We start from the raw sequence: 20,145 nt of genomic DNA, 5'->3' as shown, positions 1-20,145 counted from the left end.
CTGGGCGGCTGCTATTCTTGAGTCTTTGCTGCATCAAAAGTGCTCAAAACCCAGCCTGCCTCAGGCTGCTTCTCGTCAGAAGAGTCTACTTCTGAAAATACAGTCTACGGTATCATAGGCATGTTACATCAAACAAAATGTTTGAAAGATTTTTTTCAAGACCTCCTACCCAATTCCTCAGGGCCCCCCTCAGGCAAATACATATTTTTAAAATATGGGTTGCTTCGTGAATTGGCACGTGATCTTTGCTCACGGGCCATGGCAACGTCTTTGTATTTTTTCCATTTTAGCATATGTGCTATCAAAGGTAGCACCCCAAAAACTAATCTCCAAGTCTCCATTGACTTTCATCACCTTTCACTGTTAAGTTTTAAATCTCCAATGTTTCTTTTTTTTTGGTAAATAACACTGCAAGGAACACTGTGTTCAGAGTCAAGATGAATTTGATCCTGCAATTCCTCTACTAGCTACATATCCAGAAGACCAAAAATCACATTATAACAAAGATATTTGTACAAGAATGTTTACTGCAACCCAATTCATAATTGCTAAGTCATGGAAGAAGCCCAAGTGCCCATCGACCCAGGAATGGATTAATAAAATATGGTATATGTACACCATGGAATATTATGCAGCCTTAAAGAAAGATGGAGACTTTACCTCTTTCATGTTCACATGGATGGAGCTGGAACATATTCTTCTTAGTAAAGTATCTCAAGAATGGAAGAAAAAAAGGGCAGCGCCTATGGCTCAGTGGTTAGGGTGCCAGCCCCATATACCAAGGGTTGCGAGTTCGAACCCGGCCCGGGGCCAAACTCCAACAAAAAAATAGCCAGGCATTGTGGCAGGTGCCTGTAGTCCCAGCTACTTGGGAGGCTGAGGCAAGAAAATCGCCTAAGCCCAAGAGCTGGAGGTTGCTGTGAGCTGTGACGTCACAGCACTCTATCACAGATGACAAAATGAGACTCTGTCTCTAACAAAAAAATGAAGAATGGAAGAAAAAGTATCCAATGTGCTTAGTCCTACTATGAAACCAATTGATAGCTTTCATATGAAAGCTATAACCCAATTATAGCCTAAGAAGAAGGGGATAGGGGAAAGGGAGGGGAGGGAGGAGGATGGGCAGAGGGAGGGTGATTGGTGGGATTACACCTACGGTGCGTCTTACAAGGGTACATGTGAAACTTAGTAAATGTAGAATATAATTGTCTTAACACAATAACTAAGAAAATGCCGTGAAGGCTATGTTAACCAGTGTGATGAGAATATTTCAAATTGTATATAAAACCAGCACATTGTACCCCACGATTGCATTAATGTACACAGCTATGATTTAATTTAAAAAAAAAAAAAAAGGTCAAGATGAAGATGTTGCTTTAGAGAAAATAGCCAATAGAGAGCAGTACAGACCAACCCTAGGACAGAAGAAACATGGATGGAAGCAGTTGTCTTCTGAAGGAATTATCTTCCTCTTTATTAAAAAAGCATTATATTAAAACGTGCTCTAACAACGTCCCATATGTTTGATTCAGCTCAATCGTTTATGAACATTTTTCCCACACTTCTTAAAAATAGTATCAAATTTCTGTAACGACTTAAAAATGGCAAACTGTCATCGGAATACGATACCAGAAGATGGGAGAGCTGACCCGAATTCTCCACCTCACTACTCAAGCTAGGAAATCCCCATGAACCACCTTGTCCCACCACTGAATGAAATCACTGCACCTGAATGCAGAAAAGATAATAGAAAAATTTCTGTGGTCTCTTGTGATGCTAAGGGTTTGTATTTGTTACAAGCAAAGGAAATTCTGATGCTGGGGGAAATCCAAGTTGACAGAATCCTCTCTGGCTATATTCCCCGAGTGGCATCGGAACACACCCACGCCGCACGGCTCTGCCTCACCCCTCCACTGGCCTTTCACCAAGCCACCACCTTGGTTCTGGACAATTGCTATAGTTTGCTAATAGATCTACCTGTCTCTGATTCTGCCCTTGCCTACATCAGATCTTTTTCTAGAGATAACAGCATCATCTTTTAGAACTAAAAATTCAATAATTCCTTCTCTGCTTAAAATCCTTCAGTGACACCCACTGCCCTCAGGATAAAGTCCTAACTCCTTATCCCTCCTGGAGGGCGGATCCTTCAGATCTGCACTTTTGTCTCACCTCCCTTGGCTCCCCTCACCTGACAGCCCACCTGCTCAGAATTCTCCCACACCTCACACCCACACTGAAACTCAGGCACTGCCTCTGCCTGGAATGCAGACAGACCCACCGCCACCTGTCGAGTCTCTGCCACCAGAGTCAGCGAGAGTGTTTCCTTCAATGAGAGGGCACTTTCTACTCTGTGATAGCCCTAAACCTACAAAGATCTTCCATTATAGCATGTGTCATGATATATTTTCCTGTTTGACCTTCTAGAATTAGTGAAGTCTTCCCAGTAGACGTGTATATACGATAGGAAAGCATTGTGCCTCATTATAACGCTTTTGACATTTTACTGAATTTAACACTCTTCCTGCTAAAAATTAGCTCCGTGAGAGCAAGGAAGTGTTTATTTGTTGCTTTACGTCCAGGGCCCATCACGATTAGTTGAAATCCTGAGTGACCGTTCAGTTTCTCTCTTCTCTGGATTGTAAATACACCAAAAGTAAAGGCCACGTCTCGTCATCATGAAGAGCGACAGCAAAAACTGTTGACACTTCTGAGCTCTCGCCACACCAGGTACTTTTCTGGGGATCTGATTTATTTCAACCCATTTATTCGTCACAACACCATGAGGTAGGGACACGTCTCCCATTTTTCAAATGAGGAAACAGAGAGAGAAAAATTAAATAACTTAACCCAAAGCACATAGCTGGGAAAGAGAATGTCCAGAATGGAAACAGGCCAGTTGAAATCCAGAGTTTATGCTTTTAGCCACACAGGGCCGTGCTGGAGCTAAGGGAATGAGTGCTGAAAGATGACAAATATGTTAAAAGATGTATTTATCACCTTCCCAGGGTGTGCAAGTTATCACACTTGGCCAGTAGGGTTTATACACATTTCAGTCCCCAGCAGATGGAAAGTGAGTGAGCACAGGATGTACGTGGGCCTCCATGACAGCTGAAACGCCCTTTGTTCACCGAACTTTTATGGACATTAACTTTCTCAAGAATCCATTCATTGGTGAGCATAAGAACACCTCTACGTGAACAGACCTGAACCCATTGTGCCCAAATGGATGGGATTCAAAGTCTCTGAAATATGTCTATAAAATGTATTATATGAATATTTGTGTACATTCTCACAGAGCAAAGAGACCAGATTTCACATAAACTGAAGCAGAGTGCAGAGGCGTCGCTGGGGTGGGGCAGGGGCTGACGTGGGTCGAGGGCTGTCAGAGACAGCGGTACCAACTAGGAGATCTGCAGAATGTTGCTCTGCAGCCCAGACACAAATAAGCAAGCGACTACCTAGGGTCAAGGCAGGAAGCAGGGAGTGCTGCAGACAGAAGACAGGAGGAGTCAAGGAGAAGAAAAGTGGTCACGCTTCACAAATTAGCAGGTGTGTGTATCAGTAAGAGGCTTTTTGTTTGTTTGTTTTGGCCAGGGCCGGGCTTGAACCCGCCACCCTGGTATATGAGGCCAGCACCCTACTCCTTGAACCACAGGCACCGCCCACAGTAAGAGCCATTTTTGAAAATAAGAAGCCAGTGACATACACCCCCAGGACTGTCCTGATGCTATCTGCTATGCTGCGTCATCTCACTAAAGAATAACAAAAATCAGCTATGGTTTAATAAAAATAAATAAAAATAAAAAAATAAAAAAAAGAATAACAAAAATCAAGGTGTACAATGACTTATTTAGAATCAAAATAAAGACTCTCTTTCAGGTTTTTTTTTTTTAAAAATCTATTCTGTATCTAACACCCAAACTTTTAAAGACAATAACTAATGGAATTTAAAGACCACTCTCAGCAGCAAGACAAACAGACGGAGCATGATTTATGTCAGATAGCAAACCTGTCCACAGACGTCTACCTTGGGTAATTCTCACCCTAATTGTCATCTTAGTGTATTAAAATACGGTAGAACCTCTGTAGTTGACCACCTGCCTACACTGACCACCTCCGTAAGTTCCCCCATTTTCACAGACTGGACGTGCACCACATGTACGTATCGGACAGTGGGCCTAGTTCCCTATGTTGACCACCTGTGTGTGTTGACCTGTTTGTTACGGTCACTCGGGTGGTCACCTAACAGAGGTTCTCCTGTATAAAGTTGGCCTACTGAAAAGCAGAGAGAGGGAAGGAGGGAGGGGGTGGGGCCTTGGTGCGTGCCACACCTTCTGGGGGCAAGACATGATTGCAAGAGGGACTTTACCTAACAAATGCAATCAGTGTAACCTGGCTTATTGCACCCTCAATGAATCCCCAACAGTAAAATAAATAAATAAATAAATAAATAAGAAAAATAAATAAATAAAGTTGGCCTACTAACTCATGAGAGGAAATACGGTCAGTTCATAGTCTTGATCGTACGTCATTACACAGTTCTGAGTGCTGTACGGCTCCCTGCATCAAAATACTTGTCCTATAGCTGTATTACAGAAGTCCTTCAGCCAGGACGAAATGACTCCAAGGAGACCAGCAAAGCAACTTCAACTCTGAAATAGAAAGTGCCCCCCAAATGACAAGAGAAACAACCTACCAACCAATGAATTCAATACAGTATTACATGTAATACTGTACTAAATTCTACATTCATTCTACAAATTTGTGAGGGAGTTTGTTTCAAAGATAATTCTAAAGGACACACACTAATTTTTGCACAATATGAATAGTTAACCACTTAAATATTTGACAAGACATTTGTTCCAATGCAACTATTAACTAAGAGAAAAATATGAAAAGTCCAAGTAGTCACCTACTGGCTTCCTGAAGGCTATCCTCCTAAGTGTAGCCATTATTATTCGAACTCAGGAATATTAAGATCTCAATAAATTAACAGCTAAGTAAATTTTCAAAACAATATCTGAAGGAAGTTGCTACAACACGTAATGCAAGAAGAATCCATTATTTATATATATATATAAATGGATTTATATATATATATATATATAAATAATGGATTTATAAATTTATAATTTTTTTTTTTTTCCAGTTTCTGGCCGAGGCTGGGTTTGAACCCACCACCTCTGGAATATGGGGCCAGCACCCTACTCCTTTGAGCCACACGCGTCGCCCAAGAATCCATTATATTTAAAAGGGAGACTATTTCATTCTGGAGGTAGGCAAAGAAGGATGGGGGTACAGAGAGGCAAAGGAAAGGTTCTTTTATACACACACACACACACACACGCATACACACACGCACACACACACATACACACACACACGCATACACACACATGCACACACACGCATACACACACACGCACACACGCACACACACATACACACATGCATACACACACATACACACATGCACACGCGCACACACACGCATACACACACGCACACACGCATACACACACACACATGCATACACACACACGCACACACACTCATACACGCATACACACACATACACACATGCACACACACGCATACGCATACACATACATGCATACACACGCATACACACACACTCATACACACACGCATACACATACATACGCATACACACGCATACATGCATACACACACATACACACACGCGCGCATACACACGCATACACACGCTTACACACACACGCATACACACACGCATACACTCATACACACACGCACACACACATACACACACGCATACATGCATACACACATACACACACGCACACACATGCATACACATACATACGCATACACACGCATACGCATACATGCATACACACACATACACACACGCATATGCATACACGCTCATACACACACGCATACACACACACATGCACACACACTCATACACACACGCATACACACACGCATACGCATACACACACATACACACACGCATTCGCATACATGCATACACACGCATACACACTCATACACACGCACACACATATTCATGCATACACACACATACACATACATACGCATACACACTCATACACACACGCATACGCCTACATGCATACACACACGCATACATGCGCATACACACACGCATACACACACGTATACACACGCATACACACACGCATACGCATACATGCATACACACACGCACACACACACAGCACACTCATACACACGCACGCATACACACACACGCACACACGCGCGTGCACACACACACACACACATCACCGATAAAGGAAAACAGTGATCTGCAGAAACTCTGAGGCACCGCTGGCATGAATTAAAATTTCCATTGTGAGCAACGTCAGTCAGAAAACATGAATTCAAAGATCTTTTAAAAGGAGAAAAGATATATAGGGGAGATAAGGAAGACAGATATTCCACCCACTAGTGGTAGGATCTGTGTGGATCAGAAGTTAAGAGACAAGTTCTGAGCCCCAGCATGGTCCCAGTTTCGCAAGTGTCTTAATTTCTCAGAGCCGGTTCCCTCAAATGTAAATTGAGAAAGTTGAATAGGTAAGTGAAGCTCCCTTCCCCCAACTCTAAAATCCTATAACTAAGTTTGACAGAGCCTCGCGTGTCGAATTTGTCCTTAATTTCTATCAAAACATTCACAAAACCACTGTAAAAAGTACAGAAAGATGGAAGTTAATTCAAAACACTACATTAGCAATAAAAAAGATGGACACTATAATCACAAATATGGTAAAGTGTTAGATAGTGATGTCTTTTTAAAACTCATAAAAAGCGTCCCTGACTACACAAAACTAACGTCTGGGGTGTTCTGCCATCAAAATGAAACAAAACAAGCAAACAACCAACTAAATATGTCCAGGACAACACATGCTCTTTTTCATAAGATAATACACCTTTTCCCTTGCCATCTGAAGGTAGCAACAAAAAACATGTCAGAAACTATTACTTGAATTCAAATCATTAGGCTAGTTCTGGTCTAAGGCAGTAGAATATAATTAATTATTTCAAAAGCACTTCTTCTGATTTATCCAATAAGCTAAGCATTTACTTTTAGGAAAGAGAAATAAATGTATTTATAGTGAATGCAAGGCAACAATTAAATGATTCTAATGAATGATGAGCAAGCTAACTAATCTAAAATCTAACCTCATCTTTAACTATTTTATAATACGGCAGAGTATTACACTAATAATACCAATTACCATAGCACCATCATGTTCAAAGTAAGTGCCCACAAAATACATTCACTCCACTCAAGATACATTACGCTGATATGGTTCCTGGGTCCTGTGTCTTATTACTTCCTAAATACTGCTAGACGTTAAGAACAGATTGTTCTGCACATCGTACACAGAACTAAACAGCCCCTGAACTCATCAGTGAGCACAGCACAGTTACAAGTACATGGGAAAAAGGGGGACAGGGGTGGCACCCGTTGCTCAGTGGGTAGGGCGCTGGCCCCATATGCCGAGGGTGGTAGGTTCAAAGCCGGGCCTGGCCAAACTGCAACAAAAAAATAGCCTGGCATTGTGGCAGACACCTGTCGTCCCAGCTATTCGGGAGGCTGAGAAAAAAGAATCGCCTAAACCCAGGAGCTAGAGGTTGCTGTGAGCTGTGACTCCACAGCACTCTACCAAGGGTGTAAAGTGAGACTGTCTCTACAAAATAAATAAATAATAAAAAATAAAATAAAATAAATTTTAAAAAAAGCAAAAGGAAAAAGGGGGACAAACTTGCAAAGATCAGAAGATATTCTAGGGAGGAAAAAAATTCACAAGCTGCCCATAAGTTTATTCCATATAGTTTAGAACTTTAAAAATCTATTTTAAGCACCATAATATTTTAAAAGGTTTAAGCCAGAGTCCCAAGGAAATCACTTCTGAGGACCATTCCTTTCTCATATCCCCTTCTCACCTCCTACTGATTAACTTCCTTGTATTTCAGATTCATTCCTTGGATGTTTCTTTCATCTGTTAAACACTTTACGTCATACTGTAATTGTTTGCTTATTTGCTAGTCATCAGGATTTTTGCGAATATAAGGAAAATAAAACACAGCATACAACTGTCCTTCACCAGAAAACCCCGTCGTCTGGCTGAAATGCCAGAGGCTCCACTGGTGGAGTGGTATTCCAGGACAGTTAAAATTACCTTGAAATGTAAATATACTGAACACTGCTAAATCGTACATTTAAAAATGGTTAGGAGAGTACATTTTACATTAGGTGCACTTTACCATAGTTTTTTTAAAATGTAGAAAACAAATTTATAAATAACAAATATCCTAAGATATTTGCCAGAAAAAAAAAACCAAAATCACACTAGTTAAAAGTTATTACAATGCAGAGAAAGTATAAACATATAAAATGTAAATGCTTTTCAAATATTGATTGTGGAATTTATTTTACTTTTCCAAACGAATTACTCCTAATCCAAACACAAATGCTAGCTGAGTGACACTGGTCAGGTTGTTTAATCTCAGACATTAGACTTTCTCATTTGTAAGTGGAAATAACAACACCAAGGATTTCACAAAATCATTAAAAGCATTAAATGAGATAAGGCCTATAATACGCTTAGAAAGTCCACGGTAACCACTTCATCAATGTTGTTACTATTATTATCATTACTGTGAAAATGACGGAAAACAAGTTAATGGGACATCTGGGTTTGAAGAGTTAACCGTCTGCATCCCATTTACTGTCTTCTAAATTCAGCTGAGCATATGTAACTTAGACCAACAGCGGCTCATTTGCTAAATCATTCATGATGTGACACTTAAATGTTAGCACAGGAACATAGAGAGTTGAGCCTACGTTTCCTGGGCGGACAGACCAGAACGCCCGAGGAGAGCTCCGAAAGGCGAGGCGTTTCTGGACACCATCTGACAGCCACAGCCAGGTCTAGGACACAGAATGCCCTTCATTGCTTAGAAAAAATTTCCAGTGTTTTGTTTATGTCTCTTTAACTTTTTAATTTTTAATTATGATGGGTACACAATAATTTATTTATTTATAGGATACGCATGATGTTTTGATGCACGTGTACCATGTATATAAATTAAATCAAGTAATTGGGTATCCACTACCTTGAGCATTCATCGTTTCTCTGTGTTAGGAACATTCCCATTCTACTCTTTTGGTTATTTTAACGTATATACCCTGAACTTACCGTTGGTTACAATCACGTTGTTGTCCCATTAAATATTGTTCATTTTATCTAACTATATTTTTGCACCCATTAACCATCCCCACTTTATCACCTCGCCTCCTTGCTACTTTTCCAACCTCTGATAGCCATCTCCCCACTTTGTCTTCCTGAGATCAGTTGTCTTAAGATTTAGTATGCACCCAGGAGCGAGTACATATTAGAGTGGTCTTTCTGTGCTTGGTTTATCTTATTTAACAGAATGTTCTCCAGTTCCATGCATGTTGTTGCAATGGGAGGGTCTATTCTTTTTTAGGGCTGTATAATATTCCACCATGTGTGTGTGTGTGTGTGTGTGTGTGTGTCTGTACTGCAATTGCTTTATCCATTCATCCGCTGATAGATACTTAGGTTGACTCCAAATCTTGGCTGCAACCACTATGGCGAACAGTACGGAGGTTCCTCGAAACAACTGAAAATAGAACTACCAATCCAGCAATCCCACCACCAAGTGTATATTCAAAAGAAGAGAATTCGGTACATTGAAAAATTACCTGCACACCGTGTTTTGTGTTTTTCTATTAAATCCTTGAAAGGTCAACCAATACTCCATGATATACAGCACACAATTTGCAGAATTAAAAACTTTGCTAACTTTGAAACTGTATAGAAAAAAGGCCAAAAAGTTGTACTGGAAATTAAAGAAAAAGCACACAGTTTTCACTCTTTGGCAGGAGATAAAAAAAAGGCTCCTCAAGAGTTTTGGCTAGATGGGAAGAGTAAAGCAAGGGATTATAAAGCTTCAGGAATAATCTGAAGCAAAGCCTTTTGGATAAAAATAAGCACCATTTATCTAAGAAAGATAAATAACTAGAAACTCCTATTATCTTTCAGCTTGGCAAGAATTATGAAAAATCGATGCTGTTTCTGGTCTAAAGATGATACTTCCACCCTCCCAGACCACAGCCTTAGGAGCTCAGCTCCACGTACTAACTGGGTTGTCACATCTCAGCAGCAGTTTCCTCATTCATAAAATGAGGCCGTATCACGAGACCTGGGGTTGTAGAGAAGATTAAACCAATTAATATACAAGTCCTGACAATTAAGTTTGTGAACTTGCCACCGTGCCTTTACCCTGGCGGCACTGTTCCAACTCAGTAAGTTTCCATCCCCCTGGTATGTCAGCATCTCACAGCTGTGTCCACGATGACCTGTAGCCGTGTCTTGCTGAGGTGGTGTTCATTATTGTTGCGTGTTTTTGTGTGCTGCTGTAAGAATGTCAGAAATTGAATTAGAACAATGAAAAGTATTCATGTATTTCTTGTTGACTTGGCAAGAACGGAAGGGAAAGCAGAGACATGTTAGTCCAAGTTTGAGGGGGGTGATGCTATGAGGAAAAAAAAACATCATTTTTCAATAAATAGTAATTCTATTTCGTGCCAAGAAAAGTGTGGGCATTTATATATATCTTTTTTACTTAGTCTTCGCAACTTTATAAGGCAAATGTTGTTTCTATCATAGAGATTATCATTTTTAGTAAACGCACAATAAGAAAAGCTAACAAGCTCTTTCATACATCATTAAGAAATTAGACCCTGAATACCTCTACTAGGTATATATCCAGAAGACCAACAATCACATTATACCAAAGATATTTGAACCAGAATGTTTACTGAAGCCCAATTCATAACTGCTAAGTCGTGGAAGAAGCCCAAGCACCCATCAACCCACGAATGGATTAATAAATTGTGGTATATGTACACCATGGAATATTATGCAGCCTTAAAAAAGATGGAGATTTTACCTCTTTCATGGATGGAGCTGGAACATATTCTTCTTAGCAAAGTATCTCAAGAATGGAAGAAAAAGTATCCAATGTACTCAGCCCTACTATGAAACAAAGTTATAGCTTTCTTTTTTTTTTTCTCATTTAAATTGTTTATTTGCTCATATAGGCTTTTTAGTTTTCTTTACCAAGACCCATAGTAGGTTCGTTGTTAGAATATGACAATTTTTATCCATCATTAGTGGCCTGAGAGTTCAAGGATTTGGATTTGGATTGTCCTTGAACTGCTCACAGAATGCACACTTATAATCTGAGGAGCTTTCTGGCTCCTCATTCTCAGGGGTCTCATTGGGAGACATCACCGAAAGGGCTGCCAGCAGGATGGAGTAACAGGTGTTATATAAAGACATTACAGAACCATAATCTGGATACAAATGAAGGTTGTCAAGTACTCCTCCTGCACCTTCCACGCTGGCAGTAGCCAGTGGTGCTGATGCAGCACTGCTTGAGGTACCTTCCCCACTTGGGCCATTTATAGCCCAAGAATATGGGGAAAGGGGAGAGGGAGGTGAGGGGAGGAGGGAGGGTGACTGGTGGGACCACACCTACAGTGCATCTTACAAGGGTACATGTGAAACTTAGTAAATATAGAATATAAATGTCTTAACACAATAACTAAGAAAATGCCGTGAAGGCTATGTTAACCAGTGTGATGAAGACATTTCAAATTGTATATAAAACCAGCACATTGTACCCCATGATTGCATTAATGTACACAGTTATAATTTAATTTAAAAAAATTAAAACAAGAGATTAGACCTTGGGTCCACTTCCTGGCCCTGACTGGGACGTGCAGCTTCTCTGGGTCACTGGCCAGCTCTGAATGAAGCTCACAACCAGGGCGGAGCCGTGCAAATCTCCACCGGGAATCACAGGCTCCCAGTACCCGTTGTTAATGACTCAGTCATTCTGCCGCCCTAGGAAGGGCCGTGACCTTCACCTATGACCACGGTCTTCAGTGCTGACGTCAGAATCAAGCGGGAACTCGTACATCTGGATGGAGGAGACTAGGAAGGGAAAAGCTCTGGAAACTGTGATTCTTCTTTAGGTCAACTTTTCCTCCTCCTTTCCATTTTTTTTCTAGTAGGTGTCATCCTATGTTTAAATACCTGGGACACACAGATGCACAGCCAGACTGATAGCCACTGACTTCCCGGAATATCCTGAGCACACCCCCGGAAAGACGTGGTACCACACACTGAAGAGACTCTCAGCATGTTCACACGGGGCTTAGCCCTCCACGGTTATGAAATCTTAACCCTAATTTGTATAGTCTGGCCAATCTGAAATACTCAGTAAAAGCAATAGAACAGACGTATCACTTCCAGGCCCCTCTCTTCCTCAGCAGTGCCTTCCAGGATGCAGGAGAGACGACAACAACAACAAAAAAAATTGTTAAAAGGAAAGCTACGCGCCAAGAACGCACCACCCAGCGGACAAACATTCGCTGCCGGCCTACTGTTCTCTTTCGTCTCCATTAGACACTATGGGATTTTTTTTTTGCCAAATTCGTATTCCAGAGCCATGAAATCCCTGCAAAGTTCAACACCAGGCCTGACTTAAGATCTTTGAGGCCTCCTGCTAACTTCATCCCCCTGCAGCTGCCTCGCGAAGGCGAGCTTTTGATCTGTGCTATCTGGAGTTCAAGCTGATACACACACAGCCCCTTTGATGTCTTATTAAGTGGCTTCTGGTCTCTGGATGCCGGTAGTCCTGCTGCACTGAGGTTTTTGGAAGTCAGTCCTCATCCTAAGCACGCTACAAACTCCACACACCAGGAGCGGGCTCCCTTCATTCACCCACTTCCCAGGCTTGAAAAGCAATATTTAAGCCATCAGAGAATTTCCCCAGTAGCCACAATCAATCCACTCCGTGAACACACCACTAAGAATTATTTTTCAAATGAAGCAGCTTAAAATGATTTAAAGGGGGCGGCGCCTGTGGCTCAGTGAGTAGGGTGCCAGCCCCATATGCCGAGGGTGGTGGGTTCGGACCCGGCCCCGGCCAAACTGCAACCAAAAAATAGCCGGGCGTTGTGGCGGGCGCCTGTAGTCCCAGCTGCTCGGGAGGCTGAGGCAAGAGAATGGCGTAAGCCCAAGAGTTAAGAGGTTGCTGTGAGCCGTGTGACGCCACGGCACTCTACCGAGGGCGGTACAGTGAGACTCTGTCTCTACAAAAAAAAAAAAAATAAATGATTTAAAGGATACAGAACTTTCCCATAGAAGGAAAGGGAACAAATCCTCTGCAGAAAAAAAATCTTCAGCCCAGTCAGCTTACAATACTTTGATGTTAATAAAAATAAATGTGGATAGAAATCAGGGATGGGCAAAAAGTAGCCCAAGGTCTTTAGCCAACAGGGACCTTCTGGGGCAGCAGGTGGCCTGCTCAGCAGTAGGCTGCATGACAGGGGGCCTGCGCTTTGCTTGGGGTCAGTATGTTACATGGATGACACGGACCCAGAGAGCTCTTTAAAAACAAGTACACAAACAAAACAGGAAAAAGTTCCAGATACCCAGCATCCATATTATAAGATCCCACCAGCCGTGAAGAAATTGTGTAACAACCTGTAGTCCATGACTGTCCTTACCATTTTAGATTCTGGAAATAGTACAGTTTCATGTCTGACTTTGTTGTCTGTTTAATTGTTTGGGGTTCATTGAGGGTACAAACAATTAGGTTACACTGATTGCATTTCTTAGATAAAGCCCCTCTTGGCCCGGCCCTCGTAGCACAGTGGTTATGGCTTCAGCCACAAGCACCGAGGTTGGCGAGTTCAAGCCCAGCCCCGACCAGCTAAACAACTACAACTGCAACAAGAAAATAGCCAGGTATTGTGGCAGGCGCCTATAGTCCCGGCTACTTGGGAGGCTGAGGCAAGAGAATCGCTTAAGCCCAAGAGTTTGAGGCTGCTGTGAGCTGTGACACCACAGCACTCTACCAACGGTGACACAGTGAGACTCTGTTTAAAAAAAAAAAGAAGATAAAGTCCCTCTTATAATGGTGTCCTGCTCCCAAGAGGTGTGCCATACACTGTAACACACCTGACTTTTTAAAATTACTACTCTATGTCAAAATTATGTCAATACCTATCAAATTCTATATCCTAAATCTGTAAACTAATCAGCTAAGATGAACATAAAGACACTGGGCTTCCAGGTTGGTGCCTATAGCACAGCGGTTACGGCGCCAGCCACATACACTGAGGCTGGCGGGCTTGCACCCGGCCTGGGCCAGCTAAACAACAATGACAACTGCAATAAAAAATAGCCAGGCGTTGTGGTGGGCGCCGGTGGTCCCAGCTACTGGGAGGCTGAGGCAGAAGAATCACGTAAGCCCAGGAGTTAGAAGTTGCTGTGAGCTGTGATGCAACAGCACTCTACCAAGGGCAACATAATGAGACTCTGTCTCAAAAAAAAAAAAAAAAGGAAAAAAAGATACTGGGCTTCCACAAGCTACTCAACACCACATGCCAATGGCAGCATTCAATCAGCCTCTCAAATGTCTGTCTTACCCCTGAATTTTAAAGGTCAGTTTGCCGAAATACAAAATTGGTATGAACGCAAATACTTTATGCCCTCTTAGCTACGTAGGCCGATAAATTAATTACAGCCATATATAAGGTTGAAACAAAATTGATAGTTATATATTGCTATCACTTAATGTATCCTTATTGCAGAAAACCATTAGCAAATTCATGAATTACACACCTGCCTACACTATTCTCCAGGACGATTACCTGAATAAAGACATGACTTGATGAAAGAACTTATCAGTTTTAAGTGGTCTAAGTATACATAACTAAATATATAGTTATTTTTAAGGAATTTAGTAAAAATGTATCAGAAATTAAAAGATACACAATATGGTCTTTTGATAAGCACTTTCACTTCTAGGAATTTATCACTTACCTATCACAAGATTTATTCCCATCTTTTGTTACAAAAGATTATGACAAAGATACCCACTACAGCCTTGCTTAAAATACCCACCCATGGGTATAGAAAGCAGTTTAAGTAAATTATTGTACAACAACAAAATACTATGCAATCATCTCAGTGCCTATAGCTCAGCAACTATGTTGCCAGCCACATCCACTGGAGCTGGTGGGTTCAAATCTAGCCCAGGCCTCCCAAAAAAACAACGATAACAGCAACAACAACAAAACAATAGCCGGCGTTGTGGCAGGAGCCTGTAGTCCCAGCTACTTGGGAGGCTGAGGCAAGAGAATCGCGTAAGCCCAAGAGTTTGAGGTTGCTGTGAGCTGTGATACCACAGCACTCTACCCAGGGCAATAGCTTGAGACTGTCACAAAAAAAAAAAAAAAAAAATTTATATATATATATATACACACACACACACTGCAATCATTATAAAGAATTAGGTAGCTCTATGAATTCAAAAATGGGAGAACACATAATTGAAGAAAAAATCACTTAACCCATTTATGTGTCAAAAAATAAAAACAAATATTATTATTTATATGATCATGTGTCTATATATGTATATAGATAGATAAATATGTATATCATATTTCTGGGAGTATAAACAAGAAAAACAGCAGTTTTCATCTGGGAGGAGAAATTAGGGAATATGGTCAGAGGGAGACTCAAGGGACACCTTTATGTGCCTTTGAATTTCTATGCCACACGTATATATTACCTATTTTTAAAGCTTCAGTGCAGGGCCAGGCACGGTGGCTCACACCTGTAATCCTAGCACTTGGAAGGCTGAGACGTGTGGATTGTAATCCTAGCATTTGGAAGGCTGAGACGCGTGGATTGTAATCCTAGCACTTGGAAGGCTGAGACATGTGGATTATAATCCTAGCACTTGGAAGGCTGAGACGCGTGGATTGCCTGAGCTCATGGGTTCAAGGCCAGTCTGAGCCAGAGTGAGACCCCGTCTCTAAAAATTGCCAGGCATTGTGGCGGGTGCCTGTAGCCCCGGCTACTCGGGAAGCTGAGGCAAGAGAATCGCTTGAGCCCATGAGTTGGAAGTTGCTGTGAGCTGTGATGCCACGGCACTCTACTGAGGGTGACAAAGTGAAACTGTCTCAAAACAAACAAACAAAAAAACAACAAAAACAACCCTCACTGCAGCAGGACTAAAGGGCATCAGGAGACCAGGTGCCCAGAAAGTCATTCTATTGTACATATGATCATGTATGTCTTCACTTTTAAGACATACATGAAATTTATACAGTCCCTTCTTACAACTTTTAAAAATCATTTTTAGCCAAGGACCAGTAAGCTCACACTTGCACTCCCAATTCCCCAGGAGCGGCGGCATGAGGATTGCCTGAGGTCATGAGCTGAAGACCAGCCTGGGCACCACAGTGAGAACCCCACGCCTGAAACATCTTTTTAAACAGCACAGTTCACAATGGCACCAATCTGGAACCAACGCAAATGCCCATCCATTCATGAGTGGATTAACAAAAGGTGGTGTATATATTCACCGTGGAGTACTATTCAGCCATAAAAAAGATGAATTAATACCTTTTGCAGCAATCTGGAAGGAATTGGAGACCATCGTCCTAAGTGAAATATTTCAAGAATTAAAACAATTATCACATGTACTCTCCAATAAACTGTAGCTTGGGCACACAAGTGCACGGAGGGAAGTCAAAGTCATCTGGAATCAAGGAGGGGTTAGGGGTGAGGAGGGGCAAACCTGTCTGATGGGCACGGTGAACACTATTCAGGCGACAAACACATTTATAGCCCTGAGTCAAGTCAATATTAATATTAAGTCCCTTAATATTAAGTCCCAAGTTAATATTAAGTCCCTTAATATTGTGAAATTTTATTTTTTATTTTTATTTTTTTTTTTTTTGTTGCAGTTTGGCCGGGGCCGGGTTTGAACCCACCACCCTCGGCATATGGGGCCGGCGCCTTACCGACTGAGCCACAGGCGCCGCCCAATATTGTGAAATTTTAAAAAGAAAAAAATTGTAATTAATTGGGCCTGGTTGAGCACGCCTGTACTCTCAGCTACTTGGGAGGCGGAGGCAGGAAGAAGCCCAGGAGTTCGGGGCTTCAGTGAGCTGTGATTGCACCACTGCACTCTAGAGAGAAAAATCTTCTCTCTAAAAACAGAAAACAAAATAATGAACCATAAAAAGCTTTTTAAATGAGAATTCTCGTTGGCTAAAACAGCACACTGTATATTTGCACAAACGCTAAGGCATACCGTACTGAAATATTGTACGTGCATACTATTCTGGTTTTATAACCCACTTCTTTTTTTAAAGAAAAATGAATAACTGTCGATTTCATAGGGAGGAATATTTCCACCATTCTTTTTAATGAGTCGTCATCTGCTTTGTCTTTCGAAGCAATTTTAAAGCATTACTAATAGTGCCTACTTATGAATCACCTCTCAATGGCTGCGCTATTATGCTCTTTTTACTACTCAGTGCCTGAGATGAACCCAAAGCCTTTCAAAAATATCTGCTTGGCAAAAATTGAGTCAGTCAAGAGGGGAGAGAAGTGAAGAATAGGTCGTAGGAGGGAGGAGAATTATTGGTTAATAAATTTTATCTTCTAAATCACCGAGATTCAAAAGTACCAAGGATGATAATATCATGGCTAATGTTCAAAAATTGGCTAATGTCAAACATTTCCAGTGAATTATAATCATGAGGGGTTATTCAAAGTTCAACATAAATCAAAACACCAGAAAATATCTACTTGCCATGTTTAATTTATAAGGTCAGCTGAAGGTAAAATCCATACGGTTTCTAAATTTTTTTCAAGCGTTTTGGTAGAAATTAAAAATTACACAGTATCAGACCAATAATCCCTTCATCATTGAACATTAACCCACCACAAATTACTTGCACTAATTTAGAATTCTTAAATTTGTAATTATTTTCTTCCAAAGCAATAAACACTAGCTCTTACACAATGCATAGAAGCACACTCTATTAATTAATTTTTAATACATATCAGACTTTCAGATAAGCATTACAAATGAGAACATTATTTAGCAGCTTAGTTTTTAAGATGTTTTCTCGAGCTGAGAAAACAGAGAGCTCTGCGATAAGTCCTCGGCAGGGATGCCCTGACGTGGACTGAACACGGAAGTGCCATCACAAAGGCAGGTTCACAGCCACGACCTGGGCCTGTGCTGGAGCTCACATTCCAGTTCTACTGTGTACTAGCTTGTAAACTTGGACTAGTTACTTCCCTTGCTGTGCCTGAGTTTCTTCACTTCGAAAATGAACACAACACTAGTATTTACCTCGTATGCTTTGTGTGAGGAATACACGAGCTAATAGGGTAAAGCCCTTAGAACAGGGCTCAGCACACAGTCGGCAATGCTACCTCGTATTATGGTATTTGTGATAATATTGGCATTAATATTATGAGCATTAGTGATAGTCCACAGAGATAGTGCTCTGAGGAATAAAGACATTCTGCATAAATCAGAGGTTCTCAACCTGTGGGAACTGTATTAAAGGACCACGGCATGTTAGGAGGGTTGAGAACCACTGGGAAAATGAGATAAAGACAGTTAAGGGGGCGGCGCCTGTGGGTCAAAGGAGTAGGGCGCTTGCCAGAGGTGGCGGGTTCAAACCCAGCGCCGGCCAAAAACCACAAAAAGAAAAGACAGTTAAGGTACAATACGCATTCCTCGCCTAGAAGGTGGTAAGAATTTACACTACAGAAACTTTGAAGTTTTATTGCTTAGAAACAGAAAATATAGTCAAGTCATAGTATTCATGCTCTTGATAAATAATATATCTCGTTTTCCATGACACAAAACTCTAAGGCATGTTTGAGATGAACAGATATTCTACCTCTGTTCAAATCATAGCAATGATTGCTATCGCTGTACCCTGAAATCTAAGGAAAGACTTACAATATGATTACATTTACTATCTTCCCTATCACTGATTCTTTTTCCTTTGCAAAACACCTTTCATAAGAGTGAATTTCCCCAGGTGTTCTCTGGCCATGGGACTAGTTGCAACCTGGCTCCTTCACTTCAGACACGACAATAGGGGCTTCTTTTCCCTGCTCAGCTACAACACTGCCATTAAGATTCTAAGTCACTGACCTGTCCAGATAGCCACCCCATTGTTTCATGAACCAATTCAAGATCCTTTGTCTGCTCACTCATCTTTTCCTAAATTTCAGCTCAATTTATATAAAAAGGGCCAGGCTCAGAGGCTCACAGCTGTAATCCTAGCACTCTGGGAGGCCGAGGCATGAGGATTGCTTGAGCTAAGGTGTTCGAGATCAGCCAGAGCAAAAAAACAAGAAGCCCATCTCTACTAAAAATAGAAAAACTGAGGCAAAAGGATCACTTGAGCCCAAGTTGGAGGTTGCTGTGAGCTGTAACGCCACAGCACTCTACCCAGGGCCACAGCTTGAGACTCGTCTCAAAAAAAATTTTTTTTTATATAAAAAGCAAACTTCTGGCCAATCATCGAGAATTGAGTAATCCACACATCCTTCATCAAGAGTTGGCTGTTTATTAGAATGCACTGTTACGATTAAACTCAGACTTCTCTAAACAAAGGCATCTATTAATTCATTTTCCTAACCTAACTAGGTAATTAAAAATAGAGTACAAACGTATTACAGATGGTGCCATGTCTGAGGACAGTATCAAAAACTTCTGTGTTTATTTTCTAAATTGGGTGGTGGTTAAGATCACTCATGTTTCTATAGTAACATTAACATCTCTTATTTCCTAACACATTAATCCCTGCTACCTTTGGATCGAGATATTATTGTCCCCATTTTAGAAACAAGGAAATTACATAAGCACCAATGAAATAGATGTGTGTCATTTTGTCAGATACAGGAAGTTCTTATTAATCTAGAGAAAAACCATTAGTGAGAACAGCAGTTAACTGAAATGAATACTCTGAAGCAAATTTTGAATCTCTCCAATATTGTTGATGTAGGTCCTTTGCCAACTGAAATGTCTCCTACTCTACTAACAATACTTTTTCCCTGTAACTAAAATGTTCCTATAGTACTTCTTATTCTAAACATGCAGGCCGGGCAGGGTGGGAATCTGTCTTTAAATAATAAATTCATACAGGACACAATTACGGCCAGGAATCTGGCCTCTCGTGGCTTTTGCTAA

The 20,145-nt window shown here is 41.1% G+C and overlaps 1 protein-coding gene and 1 non-coding gene across 2 annotated transcripts in view; both read right to left on the bottom strand.

Annotated features, from left to right (window-relative positions):
* Window positions 1-20,145, bottom strand: part of PATJ (PATJ crumbs cell polarity complex component) — a 408,655-nt gene that overhangs the window by 275,842 nt on the left and 112,668 nt on the right.
* LOC128575672 (U6 spliceosomal RNA) lies at window positions 209-314 on the bottom strand. Its single transcript, XR_008377089.1, has one exon. It is a non-coding gene; the product is annotated as a U6 spliceosomal RNA (small nuclear RNA).

The sequence above is a fragment of the Nycticebus coucang genome, chromosome 22 (genome assembly GCF_027406575.1).
Source record: "Nycticebus coucang isolate mNycCou1 chromosome 22, mNycCou1.pri, whole genome shotgun sequence".
NCBI classification, from domain to species: Eukaryota; Metazoa; Chordata; class Mammalia; order Primates; family Lorisidae; genus Nycticebus; species Nycticebus coucang.
The sequence above is the reverse complement of the archived record's forward strand: the minus strand, read 5'-3'. Positions and strand labels throughout refer to the sequence as shown.